Here is a 17,088-nt window from a genome sequence, read left to right on the forward strand (position 1 = left end):
AAGTCAAGTGTTCTTGAATTTCATTTTCCTTTCTTTGAACTTGACCACAATTTCACATTTCAGTTTTTAAAAGCTTCTAAGTGTTAATTTAGTCGACAAACTAAAGAGACCACAGAAAGCTGACTTTTCCCCTAATCCTCCTGAGTTCTTAGACTTTCTGTTTTAGTCTCTGTGATAGGAAAGGGAGATTTACTCTATATTTTTTAAGTGGAAAATCATAACATTTTTTCTCAGTTGAAATGATTTGTCTTCTATGATGTGGAATTTGGGGCTTTATGTACCCCTTGATCTTGGCAGTCAAGCTAACCCAAATTACATTCAGAAGAGAATCTTTACCTGGTAGGAGGAGGAAAGGAAAAGGGACAAATTCTTAGAGGCAACTCAGTTCTATTATGAGGATTTTAATTCTTCCCTAGTAATGCTGAGGGGTAAAGGATAAAATGTTGCACTCAAGCTGCAAGATAGTCTGACTAGACTTCGTGCACTTGCCCAGATACCCCAGATCACTGCCTCCAATGTCCATCAACGTCCTAGTTCACAGACAATATTTATTGCCTGCTTTGAGGGTAACTAGCACAACTGTTTCTCTAGATCAGAAATTCTAAAACTTTTTGGAGTCATGAACCACTTTGAACATTTGCCAAAACCCATAGACTCCAACTCCAGACAAAAATGCTATAAACTTGTGTGTACACTGTTTTTCAGTTAATATAATTTATTGCACTAGAAATTGATTTCCTTCACCTAGAATAGAAAAATGTTTCCCAGAAAGATTATATCTCCCATTCTCATTTTTTATATAAATATAATTGAATCCTTGCTTTAAAAAAAAAAAAGTTTAAAAATGCAAACAAAATTAAAAGTAGGATTTAATTCTAATGGTTTATTTCAGGATCACGGAGGTTGTCCTTGGTCTGTATGAGAACTTGGAAATGGTGTAATGTTCTTGAATATGTATGAGTTTGACCCAGATGTTTTCTAACAGTTTACATGAATAGCTGAAAATTTTTAGAAATGTAGAAGGTATCAGTAGCTCCCTTTGCTACACAAGGACAGATTTATTTCTGGGTGCTTGAATTCCCTCAGGGTTCTTCCAGTTGAATTCGTATTGTGTCACCTTCTTTGTCCTTACAGCTTTGTCTTTGTCTGTGATGCCTGAAGGTTAGCTTCGAAGACCCAAAGGTGGGGGTTCCCGTGGGACCAGCCAAAAGGGCACCCTCCTTGGCTTCATGCAGAATGGAAATTGAGCATGAGCCAGCGGGAGTTGAAAGCAGAGTTTATTGAAGATACATGCATATGGGAGAGAGAGATACTGACGGAGTGTCTGGGTGACTTGGAAAGGAAAAGAGCAGGAGTCTTATCTTTCTTTGGGGTCTGGCTGTGTTCTTATTGAGGATGGTGGTCTGGTATATGTGTCCTCTCAGGCGTCCAGGAACCAGTTAGAAAAAAACAAGGGCCCAGGTGTTATTCCTTGGAGTCAGGGGTCTTGGCACAGAGATGTCTAGCTCCAATGGTCTGGAATGCACATAGGATAGCTTCCTCTGGGTCCCTGTCACCTGGCCCTTCCTTAAATATTATTTAATTCTAGAGAATCATTAACTCCTTGTCCCTTACAAGGAGGATATAGGCTATTTCCAGGACAAGGCATGTGTAAAGTGGGGTGGGGTTTCATATTCTAGTAAGAATAGAAGCCAGAAGAGCAGCGAAGGGGGGAAAATGCAGCTTTTTTTCTCATGGGTCCCTTCTGTTTCCCTGTCTCATTTGCATTATTGATGCTATCTATCTCATCAACGAAAGGTTGTCTTCTGAATCTGCATTTCAAAATGTTAAGCAAATAATGTGAGCAGAAGTATTTTTCTGCCATGTTTGATTGTGTCTTCAGATTTCTGTCCACACCAAGCTCTCTAAGGCTTTATCCTCTCTCCTCTGTTTACACAAGCACTTCCTCTAGCTTTAAAAGTTAGCTCAGCTTTCTATGTCCAATTTTATCTTCCAGAATAGAAAAGAAAAGAAAAAAAAACTTTGCCAAAATGGTTTTTGTTTTGTTTTGTTTTTTACCAGCATCTGTAATGTTGACTAAAGTTTTGAATGAAAAGATTTGACTCTTGCCTATGGCCACAGGTATTGCCAAGAAAATCACCTCATGAATGAATACCTTCCTGTCAGTTTATACTGAGGAGGCTTTCCTTTTCTGTCTCAGGAAGCCCAGATTTCCCCCTGATGTTTCAGTCGACCCTTCAAAGTCCCTCAAGCAAGTCAGTGATCTTCTGTTTAGTAGAAAACATTTCTGTGTTGCTCTCCTTTCTTAACACAATCATTTGAAAATGAGGTGAAAAAAGGCTGTGGCTCTGATGGAATGGAGGCCTGGCTTTAAGTAGTTGATGACAAAACTTCTGTCAAGTCCGTTGGCAGAGTCTCTGAGCGAAATGCATGCTGATGAGGACAGCGATGAGTCACGATGACATACGGAGCCTCTTTGTTCATCAAAGCCGCAAACCAGATGTGTTACCAAGTCCTGCAAGGACTCCATCTGTGCCCAGAATAGCAAGATTATCCTCATGGGGAAGTTTCTTGGCAAGGAAACGTGTCACCATTTCAGAGACAGGGAGGGCCTTTGAAGTTTCAAAACAGGGCTCAGGAAAGAGGAATTCTTCTTTGAAGTGGAGGTCTGCACCACCCCCCACCCAGCAGCTAAGGGGCAGCAGCCTGGAATGCGGTGAGAAAGCAGGGGTCTCATCCACTGGCATGTTGAAAGAGAAAGGACAGTAGCTACCAAGTCTTCTAGGATGGGCTTAGAAACAGGACAGTTGGGGGTGGATTATGTCATTTGAATAAGATGCCGCTTCAGATTTCTTCCTCTGTGTCAAGGGACTTCCTAGCTTGACTGTTTCCAAGGTACGAGGATTCACCAAGACTTCTCCAGTTGAGTCTGGTAAATGATAAACAACTTTATTCAGTGCCTCAAAACAAGGTTTTATGTTTGCCAAAATTCCAAGATTTAGTTGAGTCCCAACTTTTATCTTAACAAAAACAACAACAACAAAAGAAAACAAAACAACAATCCTCACTGTCTGGCTAGGGGAGAGGTCTCCCTCCAGCATTGTTAGCTTCAGCAAATTTATTTACGAAAGTCAACTCAAAGGACACATTAATGTTACTATACTTCCTTTTCTCGAATATTTCCCAGTTTAGGCCAGAGCCCTCATACATGTAGAAAGATGTCTGTCGCCGTAATTGCCAGAGCATGTTCACTCACGTTTATTTAGAATGAATCAATATCTCAATTTATAGATTGAAATTAAGGTATATTTTTTTAAGATGTGTTTATTTGAGAAAGAGAGAGAAAGCGTGCATGAGCTGGGGGAGGGGCACCGGGAGAGGGAGAGAATCTCAAGCAGACTTCCTGCTTGAGACTTCCTGCTTCCTCTGATGCGGGGGTTTGATCTCACCACCCTGAGGTCAGGACCTCAGCCAAAACCAAGAGTCAGATGCTTAACCAACTGAGCCACCCAGGCGCCCCTGCACAGTTCTCTCTCTCTCTCTCTGCCATAGCCACAAGGAAAGTTTATTGTTATCTTGAAACATAAAGTGAATCATGTTTCTCTCCACGGTGGTTTCAAGATTTAGAACCATATTTGTGGTCCACCAAAAATATTGAGTCAATATTTCTGAAATCTTGATGGCACTAAGTCAGTTTGAGTTGCTATTTTTAAGTTGCCAGCTGTTTTCTGATTCATTTTTGAGAAGGACTCTTTTCTATGTTAAGAAAAATATTTTCATTTCTCTTTTGCAAAGGTAAAGCCAAAATCTTATTTCAGAGAACTTTGGACAATATGAGAACTAAATATCTCTGAATGTGAAATTGAAATTGACCTCCTTTAGGGTATCCTTATCTGTGCAGATTTTTAGGCTGTTGTCTGGAAAAAGGGCCTGACAGTGAGTGGGGGGGAAACATGATTTTCTTCCTAATTATTATCAGGCCCCAGTGAAAGTCGGGGTCTTGCACATTCAATAGAGAAGTCAGAGTCAAAAATTCCTTTGTGGGAAATAAACCTTAAAAAAGGGGTTGGGGGGGTGGTGTTGCGAGGCACCTGGCTGGCACAGTTGATGAGGCATCCAACTCTTGGTTTCGGCTCAGGTCATGATCTCAGGGTGGTGAGACTGAGCCCCCCATGGGTACCCATGCTCAGAGCAGAATCTGCTTGGGATTCTCTCTCCTTCTGTCCCCCCTACTCATGCTCTTGCTCCCTAAAATAAATAAATTTTTAAAATAATATTCCTTTGCGGGAGATAAGCTGGAAGCAGCCACTACACTGAGTCTAGGGAAAAGGATAAGGGAGTATTAGGTTTGGCCTATGGATTCTAGAGGTTGTGACCATTTCTATACAGAAATTCTATTGTGATAGTTCCTTCACTTTTAATAAAGTCTTATATGTTCTAGAAATTAGCCTCTGGTGTGGAATTGCCCAGTGTTTGGAGGGAAGGAGTACAGGGAAAATAGCAGAGGGTGGGATGAAGCTGGTTCTGAGGCCAGAAGTGACCTGCTGAAGGAAGATGGCAGGCTGGGGCGCTTGGGTGGCTGTCAGTTAAGTGTCTATCTTTGGCTTGGGTCATGATCTTGGGGGTCTTGGGATTGAGCCCTACGCTCCCTGCTCCTCAAGGGAGCCTGCTTTTCTTTCTGCCCCTCCTCCTGCTCATGTTCTCTCTCTCTTTCTCTCAAATAGATAAATAAAATCTTTAAAAAAAAAAATTAAAGATAAACTAGGATGGGTGGGCTGAGGAGGTAGTCACTACGTGACCATGATGACCAAGACAGGACTGTGGCATAAAGAGGCTTTCTGCAGGGTTCCAGATATACTCGGTGAATGGAACCTAGAGAATGAGGGACTGCCTCTGGTCCTGTGGAGAGGGTGCCTGGACTCTTGCTTTGCATATGATAGGGAATAACGATACACAAGGGCTGAAGTCACTGGAACTTGTAGCATATGAGAGCTTACAACTTTATGGCATACAATTTATGTCATCAACCTTAGTCCCAACTTCCCATCTTACCCTTATTTTTTTTTCATTACTCTTATAATTTTATGTGTGTACTTAATTTTTCTGTGTTGTGAATCTACATTGTACTGAGTCTTGTGAATAACACCAGGAGGGGCAGATGGCATTGGCTAGAACTCATGGTCAGAGAGGCGACTGAAGTGTTACCACCCTGTGCAGAGGCACCTTGGGATGGGCAGATCCAGAGTGTTCCGGGGAAGAGAGAACAGCATGTATTGCTCTCCATTTTATAAGTGAGCATGCCAGTGCTCTTGGCAAGAGATGCCTTGCTACCAGGCAGTCAAAGTTTAGGCGTCTGCTTTTGCAGCAGCACAGGGAATACACCTGCCTGTCATCTGGAGACCTTGAGACCAGTGGGAAGTTTGAGACCTTGCTGCAAGGGGAAGCTGGAGTTGGATGCAAGTTTCCCACTGGGATAGGAAGGAGGGCCAGGTCCAGCCAGCTCACCATCTGGTAATCCAGGGGGAGCACCTGAATTTTTAAAAAAATTAATCCTCCTTGTCATTCTACAACATCTTTGGAAATTATCTTGAGCCCCTTTTGGAAGAAAGCTGGTTATAAAAAATAACTAAAAAAAAAATAATAAGGGCACTGGGGTGCCTCGGTCAGTTAAGGGTCTGACTCTTCATTTTGGTTTAGGTCATGATCTCAGGGTTGTGAGAGGGAGCCCCGCATCAGGGTCTGTGCTGAGTGTGGAGCCTGCTTAAGATGCTCGCTCTCTCTCTTCCCTCTCTCCCTCTGTCCTCTCCTCTTTCTCTGTCTCTATAGAATAGGATAGAATAGAATAGAATAGAATAGAATAGAATAGAATAGAATAGAATAAAAATATAGTCATACTGACAATATTCCCCCCAACCCCACTCCCCCCCAAACCTGAATCATACTACCAAAAAGAATACTGTCCTTCAAAGTAGTGTTCCTTGGAGACTGCAGGCAACAGTGTCTGCATAATTCAGTACATGCTTGGACTTCTCTTTGGAAGCCACCCTCAAAGCCATTGGTCGAACACAGAACAAAATCATCATTTACTACCAACTGAACATTCTCTCCAAGTCTGCTGATCTTTATTCCTTCTTCTCTTCTTCCCTAACTTCTGCCTGTTGAATGCACTCTCTCCTTCCTCTGTCTCTTCCTCGTTTTCTACACAAGCAGCAGGAACGGCTTGAATGGCCATACTGGGGCTGGTACTGGCTTCGAAGGGGAGGTGCCGGGAAAGGGGGCTGTGGGGTAGGACGAGCTGGGGGTTAAGGAAATGAGCTGGAGCCCGGAGAGGTGGTTGCTTCAGGTGAAGTAATTTGTATGCAGGTTGCAAAGGGATAGTTTACAGCTGAGTGCTGCACTCATGAATCATGGTAAGGTGAAACCACAGTAAGTCAAAAAGCTGTGAGTTTAGGAAAATCTATAGAGAGCTTCATATAAATGCCTGGTCATTATTGCCTTTGTTTTAAAGGAAATAGCAAGTTATTTGGGGCCCAGAAGAGCCTTATTACAAAGACTTCTTGAATGTTAAAATGTTCCTAGTTCTGTATATCTGAAAAGTTATGCTTTTTTTGTTTTGTTTTATTTTGTTTCTTCATCTCACAGTAGTATCAGAAAAACATTCCCCCAAAGCCCAAGTACCATAGTGGAAAGCCAAGAGACAGCCAACAGAGGGCGCATGGATTAGGATGAAAGGTCTCGAGTCCACTGCTTTTCCTTTCTTCTTCTTTCTAATTTCCTTAGGCATAAGAAGTATTTAATATGAATTCAAAGGTCAGCATTTGAAATTTTTATATTCTTCTTTGTTTTCAGGATTTAAGTATTTGTAGAAAAGAATGAGTTGAATTTTTAAAATAATAGTAGTGAATAAATAATATTTCACAATCACCTTGATCCCATTCTTTTTGAATATGAAAATGCTCTCTCCACAGTCCCTCTTACACCTGGCTCTTAACACTGCTTTCCTTGATTATCAAAACAAGATATCATTCTGAAAAAGAAAGGAAAAAAACAAAGAGCGAAACAACGATAACCGCAAAGCCCCATGAGGAGAGTGCCTGGAGTCGAATACTAATTATGACTTGATTTATTTTCTTCTGCTCTTCTCCCATGCACCCATACACCTTTTCCTATTCAAGATTGTAAAGAAGCACTATAAGGGAATTTTTTAAAGGAGCACTTACGGCACATGTGCAATGTGGTGAGATGTATTCTTCTAGTCTGCACATAGGGATCCAAGGCTTCCAAGACGACTGATGTAACAGGCCTCAGAGAACCAGGGCAGTAACCCAGCGGGGGTTAGCTTACAAACTTACATCACGTATCCCTCAAAGCTATTGTCTGGTTGGGTTGGTGAGCTGCTGCTCACAAGCAGCATCCTTATTGGCTAAAGAGGTTTAACCTTCCTTACGTCAACTTATGTATAGTTACCACTGGCTTAGACACCGATCCCTGGACCAGTATGTCATGGCTGGGGTAATGGGGCTGATTTTCCTCAGCACATAGTGTATTCTCAACCCATGTAGAAATTAGGTTATATAGGAGGCCAGGTGAGAAAAGTTGATGGGCGTTAGGGTGGTAGCTATGAAAAAGATTAAAAAAAAAAAAAAGTCAGATTCTTGATCTATTTAGAAGACAGAGACAGCACTGTTTAAATGAATATGGGAAATGAGAAGAAGGGAAGTCAAGGATGGCTTGAGCAATTGCAATGCTGGGGAAGTCATTTCCTGCACAGGGAGGCTGCAGGAGGAGGAGATTTGAAGGGAATAAGGATAGTATTTTGGATATGTTAAGTTGAAAGTTTACATTAAATATCAAACCAAATAGGTCCAATGTACAAATCTTGGGTTTTGGGGCACCTGGGTGACTCAGTCATTAAGCCTCTGCGTTTGGCTCGGGACATGGTCGCGAGTCCTGGGATCCAGCCCCCCCCAACCCGGGGGCTCCCTGCTCTGCAGGAAGCCTGCTTCTCCCTCTCCCACTCCCCTGCTTGTGTTCCCTCACTTGCTGTCTCTCTCTCTCTCTCTCTCTCTCTCTCTCTGTCAAATACATAAATAAATAAATAATCTTTTTAAAAAAACCCAACAACAATAATTCTTGGGTTTTAGGAGAGCGGTAACAGGTGGAGATATAATTCAGGAATCACTGATGGGAGATGTAGTATAGTATAAGATAGAGTTCTTGAGAGGAGGCAAATTGCAGCCAGAGTGCCTGGGTTCACGTCTTAGCTCCACCTTCTATTAGCTGTGACTTTGGGCAAATTATTTCATTTTTCTGTGCCTCAGTTTTCCTTTTAAGATGGCAATAATACTATGAGCCATTGTGCAGGTTGATTAGTATATGTAATATATTTAGAATGGGGCACAGAGTAGGGGTGTCAGTCATTAGTCCTATAATTATCATGTTAAGTTCAGTTGGTATTTACAGCCATGTTTCTCAATGAGATCACCTGAGTCTAGCCAGACAAGATGTTGCAAGACTGAGACCTGAGACACTACAATCTTAATAGACTGAAGGAAGAAGAAAAGGGATCGGGGGAACAGACTGAAGCATGAATGGGATGAGAAGGAAAGGAGAATAATGTTGTCGGAAGTCATGTGAACATTTTCTAGAAGGAAGCTGATGTAAAAGTATCAAGTGCTATGGAGAAGTTTAATAAGATGAAGCCTCAGAACAACCTGCTGAGTTTGGCAACATAGAGACCCTAGGGGATACTACAGGAGTTACGCCGACCTGCAAGGTAGAGAGCGATAAAGAGCTCATATGCAAAGAATAAAGTTATAGAATTGTATCTTTATACTCTAGAATTGCACACATTTTTGGCAAGATGCCCCCACTAGGACCGCTCCTTAGAGACTGAAATTTCTGAGGGAACAGCCAATTCCTAATTCCCATGCTGTGCTCACTTAGGGGCACACACTTACCGAGTGGAAATTGCCAGCACCATTTTGGAAGTTATTTTTCTCACTTTATTTTTCGTTGGGGCCATAGCATTGAGTTTGCATGAGTTCAGTGCTGTGACACCACTATTCTGCAAGCTAAGGCAACACTTGCCATAAATGACTGCCCAGGGTGGTTTCCTCAAATGGAGGTTGGAGAATAGTGGGTCCTTTGAGTTTCACGGATTCTCCCAAGTACATTTGGCACATCCTTTCCTCAGGGTGTGAAATCACGAGACTTTCTCCATGTTTTGAACATTTTCAGAAACATCATTTTTAATAATCTTTCAATAATTCAACCTATGACTCTTCCATAATTCATTTAACTATTCCTCTTTTGCATGTTGATGGTGTTTACATTTTTTAATTGCTGTAAGCACCACCAAAATAACCTGTCCCACATTCATCTTTGCTTTCGCTCTGATTATTTTCTGGGTAGGGGGTGGTAGTCCTCGAAAGTGGGATAAAGCGTGAATATTTTAAAGACTCTCGATAAGCTGTTCAGCGGCTTTCCAGAAATATTATACTGTTATAAGATAATGCCAACAGAGAGAGAGAGAGAGAGAGAGTGCCCATCCCAACACACTCTGGCCACTATTGAACATGCATGTGTAAGTCATTGCTGTTTTTATTAGTGAAAAAAGTATCTCACTGCTGTCTTCATTTTCAGCTTGAACTTTAACATCTTTATTTGCTCAGGAAGCATTGCAGTTTTTCTTCTGAGACCTTTATGTTTTTGTTCCTTTACACCTCTTTAGTTTTTGGTATTTATGATTATATGTTATCTTGATATTAGTGTGACATCTCTTCTTCATGCCTGGTAGCTTTTAAGACTAGAACTACATCTACCCCCTAAACTTTCCTGAGTCCCCTGACAAAGCAAGGGAGAAAAAACTTGGCATAAGAAAGCATACCAAAATCATAGTTCTGAGTTTAGTAGAAGGCTCAGTATCCCCCACTGTCAGTTTTAACCCACTAGAGGTTTGGTCCCTCTATAACAACTTTCTGGGACTTGACAGGGATGGCCTTAGGAGGTGGCAGAAAATGGAGAATCAGCTTCTACCCTTTCCTTCTTGGGCAAAAGTAAAGATATACAAGTTACATATGTTATGATATATAAGAAGACATATAAGAAAATATATAGTGTAGCAGGGTATGTAAGGAGATACATACATTGTAAAGATATACAAAAAGCCAACCCATAGATTGGAACATTGACCTGAGTAATTCAAATAAAAGCAAAGAGCAAAGGGCATTGAATAATGTCTGAAAAATGATGTGCTTGAAAATCCTATTTTGAGCTGTGCTTCCCTGAACGAAAAGGATAGTTCGCGGAGGCAGCTGAAATGTGATTCCTGTTGGGACTCCCCCAGTTCCATTAGATAGGCAGAAAGATTGATGGAAATAGTTGCCCTCTAAGAGAAACTAGTTAGACAGTTGTGACTTAGAACATGAAATGATTAAAATTACCTAATACAAGGATTTCATCAATTGCTTTAAGAAGCCCTGGAACATTTAATAGGAATATCGTGTTTCACTGGGCAGTTGTCTCTACTCCTTTAAGATACTGGGATTTGCCAGTCTAAACATTTCATCTCTCCCAGTACTGACTCACTGAAATGACTCTGGATTTCTGGTATCATAAACACTGGAATTCCACACTGGAATTATATATAGACGCAACAAATGCTTTCCTGAGTTGCGTACAAGTCAAAGTTTTACAAATTATTAAAGTTTTTTTTAACATGGTCATAGATTAGGAAATTTATATTGTAAGCATCCATTAAAATAAAATATGGTATAGTGTTTTATAAAGCAAAGAACTATTTTATTTTAAAGATTTACTTATTTATTTTTAGAGAGAGAGAGAGAGAGCTTGCCTGTGTGTGCATGTGAGTTGGGGGAGGGGCAGAGAGAGAGGGAGAGAGAGAAACCCAAGAAGACTCCCTTCTGAATGTGGGGCTTGATCTCAGGACCCTGAGATCATGATCTGAGCCAAAATCAGGAGTAAGACACTCAACCAACTGAGCCATCCAGGTGCCCCACAAAGAACTATTTTATGAGCAAAGAATCCCCACCTAATTTATTGGCTAATGGTGAACTTGCTCTAGTTCCTTCCTGTGTGGGGGGGCTCTGTTCCCTCATCTGTAAAATGATGTGTATTTACATCACTCTAGATCTATCTCTAAGGATACTCCCACTCAGGTGTTCTTGGTAAGTACTACAGAAAGACAGAAATTGGCCTTGTTAGAGCTCTCCTCTGTAAAGTGGGCCACTTATTCTAGAAGTCTGGGATGGTCAATGTACCTAATTTAGAAATTTATCTATAATGATATTTTTTACTCTGGGCTTTATGGAAAGAACATGTATTCGTTTAGAATAGCTGACTAAAACTGTCAAATTTCTTTTTAAGGAATTCAATGTTTATGAACAATATTCCTTAAGAGGTTTGTGTCCTCTACCACATCCTACAAAATGTCTACTATTATTGCTCCCTGATGATATTGGAGGATGAAGAGCTTCTCGTTCTGTGTACACTAACCTGAGGCTATATATAGGTTCTGTGTTTTTGCTATTCTGAACACTATTCTATAGTTTGAAAAGGAGGCAATGAACAAGGTCTCCTCTCTCCACATTTTTTAATTTGGAAGTTTGTCATTGTGTGATCTATGTTAGCCAGCTCTTTGTTGGAAGTGACTAAAATGCAATTCAAACGCTCGTATGTGCGTGTGTGTGTGCGCGTGCGCGTGCATAAAGTTCACATAAGGAAATTATGGGATGGACAGGGCTGGGGCGGGCCAGTGGGATGATGAAAATTCTTTCAGGACTCTGTCTCTCATTTCTCATTCTTTCTACATGTCCACTTTATCCTGCAGGTGGCAGGGGAGTATATGGTTGCCAGTGTCTCTGGGGACATGTTCTTATAGCTCTTGGCAAGAAAAGACAGAAGAAGGACTGTGATTGGACTGACTTAAAGGACACAGCTGTCCTGACCCACCACTAGGGCCAGCTGTGTGGGGTATGGTGGATTGCTTGGCCAGGATGAGGAGTGGGCACTCCCTCCATAATAAGAACATTTCTTTAGTGGAAGAGGAGCTATGTTATTACTGGAAGGAAGGCAGGGGTCTGGTTAGACACAGATAATGATGTTCACATGATAATCAGCTTCCAAAGGATGATGATGAAGATATTTTTGTGTGCAGAGAAATTGACAACTTATAAAATTGTAGAGTTCTTCACATACTTTCACATATACCATGTCCATTGATTCTCACAAAAATCCCATGAAATTTGGTTGGCTATTCCCAATTTTACAGGTGAGAAAACAAGCTCAGAGTCCAGCTAGCACATGCTGTAGTGGTCATTAAGCACTTAATTAATATTTAAGGTAATTTAAAAGTATCTCCCGAGGCGCCTGGGTGGCTTAGTGGGTTAAGCCTCTGCCTTCGGCTCAGGTCACGATCTCAGGGTCCTAGGATCAAGTCCTGCATCGGGCTCTCTGCTCAGCAGGGATCTTGCTTCCTCCTCTCTCTCTGCCTGCCTCTCTGCCTACCTATGATCTCTCTCTCTGTCAAATAAATAAAAAATTAAAAAATTAAAAAAAAAAAGTATCTCCCAAACTTTAAGTGGGCTTTTTGCATTGTCACCCTGTAGACGGGGTGTGGTTCCATTATGTTTTAATATTTCTGAAAAATGTTTATATAATCGTACCTTTTTTTCAAGTTCATTTCTGGGGTACCTGGGTGGCACAGTCAGTTAAGTGTCTGACTCTTGGTTTTGGCTCAGGACATGATCTCAGAGTCATGGGATCAAGCCCCACGTCAGGCTCCACCCTTGGTGCGGAGTCTGCATGAGATTGTCTTCTCCCTCTCCTCCTCCCGCTGCTCTCTCTCTCTCAAATAAGTAAATCTTTAAAGTTCATTTCTTAGCAGGTGCAAATGACTTAAAAGATCTATTGATAAGCTTCCTTTCACTGCCTTTGCCTAAATTTGCTGTTCTCCTTTCTACAGTCCCCCAGTGTCTTGATCTTTCTTGCTTACTGACAAAACCCAAAGTGACTGAGGAGTGTGCATCAAGCAGCCCAATTTTGTCTTCTATGTCACTCAGTGCCTCCAGCCTTGAGTATGTAATGTGACTGCCTCAGCTTAGAACGATTCCATCTTGGTGGTACTAGTTTTATGTGTAAGCTGCTTATTTTTGATTCTCGTGGTGTTTCATTAAATATACCACTTATTTGTAGGCTCAAGGCATATCCTGGAAGAGTGGAAATGGGAAAGACTTGTATTTAGATAAATATGGTTCTAATGTGGGTTACTGCTTCCTAATGTCTGAGATTTAGAGGAGTCAGGGAAGCCAACTCTCTCTGAGTGATACGGAGTTGGACATTCATTACCAGGAGATAACATGCTACTTCTGGTGGTCCCAGCATCTGTCTTGCTGTCATTCTTACCATATATCTGTGGAAATTCTGGATGACTTCCAAGCCTACATAGTGATTCATTCTACACCTTTTGTTTCTTTCCACATTTTCCTTCACTCTCTCTAAGCCACGGACTCTTAAGGTTGTACTGTAGACATTACTAATACTCACTAAACCATGTTTTGAAATCTCTATTTGAAGCATTCTTCTCTCTATCCATTACCTCTTATCCTTCCTCCTCAGTTACTCTGGTATTCCAGCAGGTCCTCATTCCTCCGAAGTTCTAACCCTGTCCTATTATGTCTTTTCTTTCCCTCACACACTTCATGTTCTCACTTCTCTTCTCACACAGCTTAAGAGTCTAGAGATCACCAATATAACTACTCCCTTATAAGCCTCTTTTTAAAGATTTTATTTATTTATTTGACAGACAGAGATCTCAAGTAGGCAGAGAGGCAGGCAGAGAGAGAGGAGGAAGCAGCCTCCCCACTGAGCAGAGAGCCCGATGCGGGGCTTGATCCCAGGACTTTGAGATCATGACCTGAGCTGAAGGCAGAGGCTTTAACCCACTGAGCCACCCAGGTGGCCCTCTTATAAGCCTCTTTAAGGCCTACACCCCTCTCTTCCTCTCTCATCATTGTCTTGAAAAATGCCTACTCAGTTTAAACTTAACTCTCTGCCAGGACCCAAGTCAAACACTGGAGAGATGGGATGGAAGCCATTTTGTAACCTAGACTCAGAAGTTGCATCACTTCTGCTATATTCTATTAAAAAGCAAGTCAGTAAAGTGGTGCTTGGGGGCTCACTCAGTTAAGCATCCAAATCAGTCTCAGCTCAGGTCTTGATGTAGGGGCAAGCCCTGAGTTCAAGCCCTGCATTGGGCTGGGAATGGAACCTGCTTTAAATGAATGAATGAATGCAAGTCAGTAAGTTCAATCTATGGGCAAGGGGAGGGGACTGCACACGGGCATGTACCAGGGGGAAAGACTGACAGGGGGCCATCTTAGAGGCTGCAACATGAAAGTTGCCAGTGACCCATTTCTTACCAGTGCTAACAGGCAATTTTCTGTCCTCTGCTCGCTTAACCTCTCAGTGGCATTTGATACAGATGATTACCTCTTCTATAAGACATTGAGTCTCTAGGTTTCTGAGACAGCATATTGGTGGGGTTTCCCTCATTAATGACTCCTTCTCTACTGACCTCTGTGGATTAGAATGCCTGAAGGCTCTGTCCTTGGCTTCTAATTTTGATATCCACATTCTTAGGTGTCTCATTCTACTCCATGGCTTTGAATCCCATTTAGGTGCTGACAAGTCTCAAATCTATGGTACTCCAGTATCTTTCTGAAAAGCTCTAGCATCATATATCCAGTTGCTTACTCTGCATCTGTTTCCACTTAGATGTCTGATAAGCATCTCAAATTTCATGTATCTAAAGGAGAACTATCGATTTCTCCCAGATCTCCTTCCTTCCCCATCATCTCCTACCCCAGTATCCCCCACTGCTCAAATAAACATCCTGAATTTCAGTTGGTGCTTGACCTTGATGACAGTCGATGCGACTGTCAGGGAATGGGAGATCTGATTCTGTTCGTTTTCGAGATTTCTGGAGCGTGAGCTTTGGAAAAACAAAGAACATGACTGACTAGAAAATAGCTACTATTGATAAGAATACTACTGGATCCCTGGCATTATTCTAGGTGAATTAAATTCATTTACTCTTTTAATGCAGTCCTTCCAACAATAACAAAAATAGATATTATTATCCTCATTTTGCTGATGAGGAAACTGAGTCTTAGGGGGTTTCACGTGGGTTGTATTTAATTAAGATCTCATTGTTGGTGGCACCGAGGATTAAGTTGAACTACAAGTGACAGTAGTGGCTAAAACACATCATATTTATTTTCCTCCTGCAGCTACCTGGGGCTGGTACGGTGGCTTCATATCCATCCGACTCTGTGGCTCATGTTGCTCTCTATCCTCCACACAAGGTTTCCATCTGATGGTCTAAGACGGTTACTCTAGCATCAGCTTTCATGGTCTCCCATCTGCCAACAGAAAGCAAAAACAGACAGGAGAGAGAAATCCCTTCTCCTAAGGACACTTCTTGGAAGTTACACTACTTGTTTTAGTTCATCAGGCTGCTTGAGCAACTTAACTATAAACAGGAAGACTTATAAACAGTAGAAATTTATTTCTTACAGTTCTGGGAACTGGGAAGACTAAGATCAAGGTGCCAGCAAATCTGATGTCTGGTGAGAACCCTCTTCCTGGTTCACACTCAGCTGTGTCCTTATGTAGCAGAAGAGGCAAGGGAGCTCTCTTGGGTCTCTTTCATAAGGGCACTAATCCCATTCAGGAGGTCTTCACCCTTGCTGATCTAATCACCTTCCACATGCCCTACAAACTAATACTACTAATACCTGTTGAGGGTTCGGATTTTAACACGTGAATTGAGAGGACACAAACATCCACTCTATAGCAACCACCAACTAGAACTTAATCTCCAAAGCCTTGCACAGCTGTAAGGGAGACTGGAAACGTAGTCTGCCACTATAGTAATGCCAACCCAAGGCTGTTCTTAAGATCATAACTTTCTGTCATCCCATACTCTGCCTCTGAGTTCCTTAGCGGCTGAGGGTTCCAGAGACAGCTTTACCATACATCCTGTGGCAGGCTGTGTGCCCCTTAAACTCAGCCTCTGTCACATATGCTATAAGTGAGGGCTTGGTTTTTTCCTCAGCTTCTTGCTCCCTCTGAATTTTGAATGCCTTTTTATTTAAGTAAGCTCTATGCTCGATGCGGGGCTTGAACTCACAACCCCAAGATCAAGAGTCATGAGCGCTATGGACTGAGCCAGCCAGGAGGTCCTTGAATACTTTTATATACTCATCTTATATGTTATAGTTACTTGTTTTCAGTTTTCATGAATCAAACATTGGCTAATTAGTAACATTTGTTACATAAATAACTGACTTAGCAAACAACACAATTTTGTTTCTGTATCTCTAGCACATTGTCTGGCCTTTTACAGATATTCAACAGATACATGGACGGATGGATGGAAAATCAACAGCTTTCCTAATTCAACATTTTTTCTTATTTTAGATAAGTACAGTCTGCATTCTCAGCTAATCCCTTTGCCTTCAGGACTAGGAGAAGAGAGAGAAAAGAAAAAAGAAAACAGGAAAAGGAGACAAGATGAGGTATATTTATACAAGTTCTCTCATCCCCTACTTCCTTCACTCACTTTAGTATTGATGCCACAATTATGAATTTTTCTATTCAAATGGACCTTGATAATACCTCCTGGGAAATGTCTTAAGGATGCCACATTCAAGACTGAATGGGCAATGTATTAATCTTTCAGAATTTAGGAATATTTGGGGAAGTTGCAACAAATTTTTTTCAGTGAAAGCATACATACTTTCGCTTTGTGACATCTTCCTCAATGAAAACCTACATAAAATTTTATATTTCAAAGCCCTAAAGGTGAAATACATTTTGAAAAATCCCCTGAGAGGTAGTATCGGTAAATTCATGGTTATTTCCACCCCATAAAGAAGTAAACATCATCACATTCCTCATGAAAAACTCCAGCAAGAGCCATTGGCATGGTTTGAATATAAACATTTAGCAACTAAATGACTTTATCAAGCTACAATCCCTGTGCTCAGCAATTTAAAGGAAATC

This window comes from Enhydra lutris, unplaced genomic scaffold (genome assembly GCF_002288905.1).
Source record: "Enhydra lutris kenyoni isolate GAN:26980312 unplaced genomic scaffold, ASM228890v2 scaffoldscaffold47, whole genome shotgun sequence".
In the NCBI taxonomy this organism is placed as follows: Eukaryota; Metazoa; Chordata; class Mammalia; order Carnivora; family Mustelidae; genus Enhydra; species Enhydra lutris.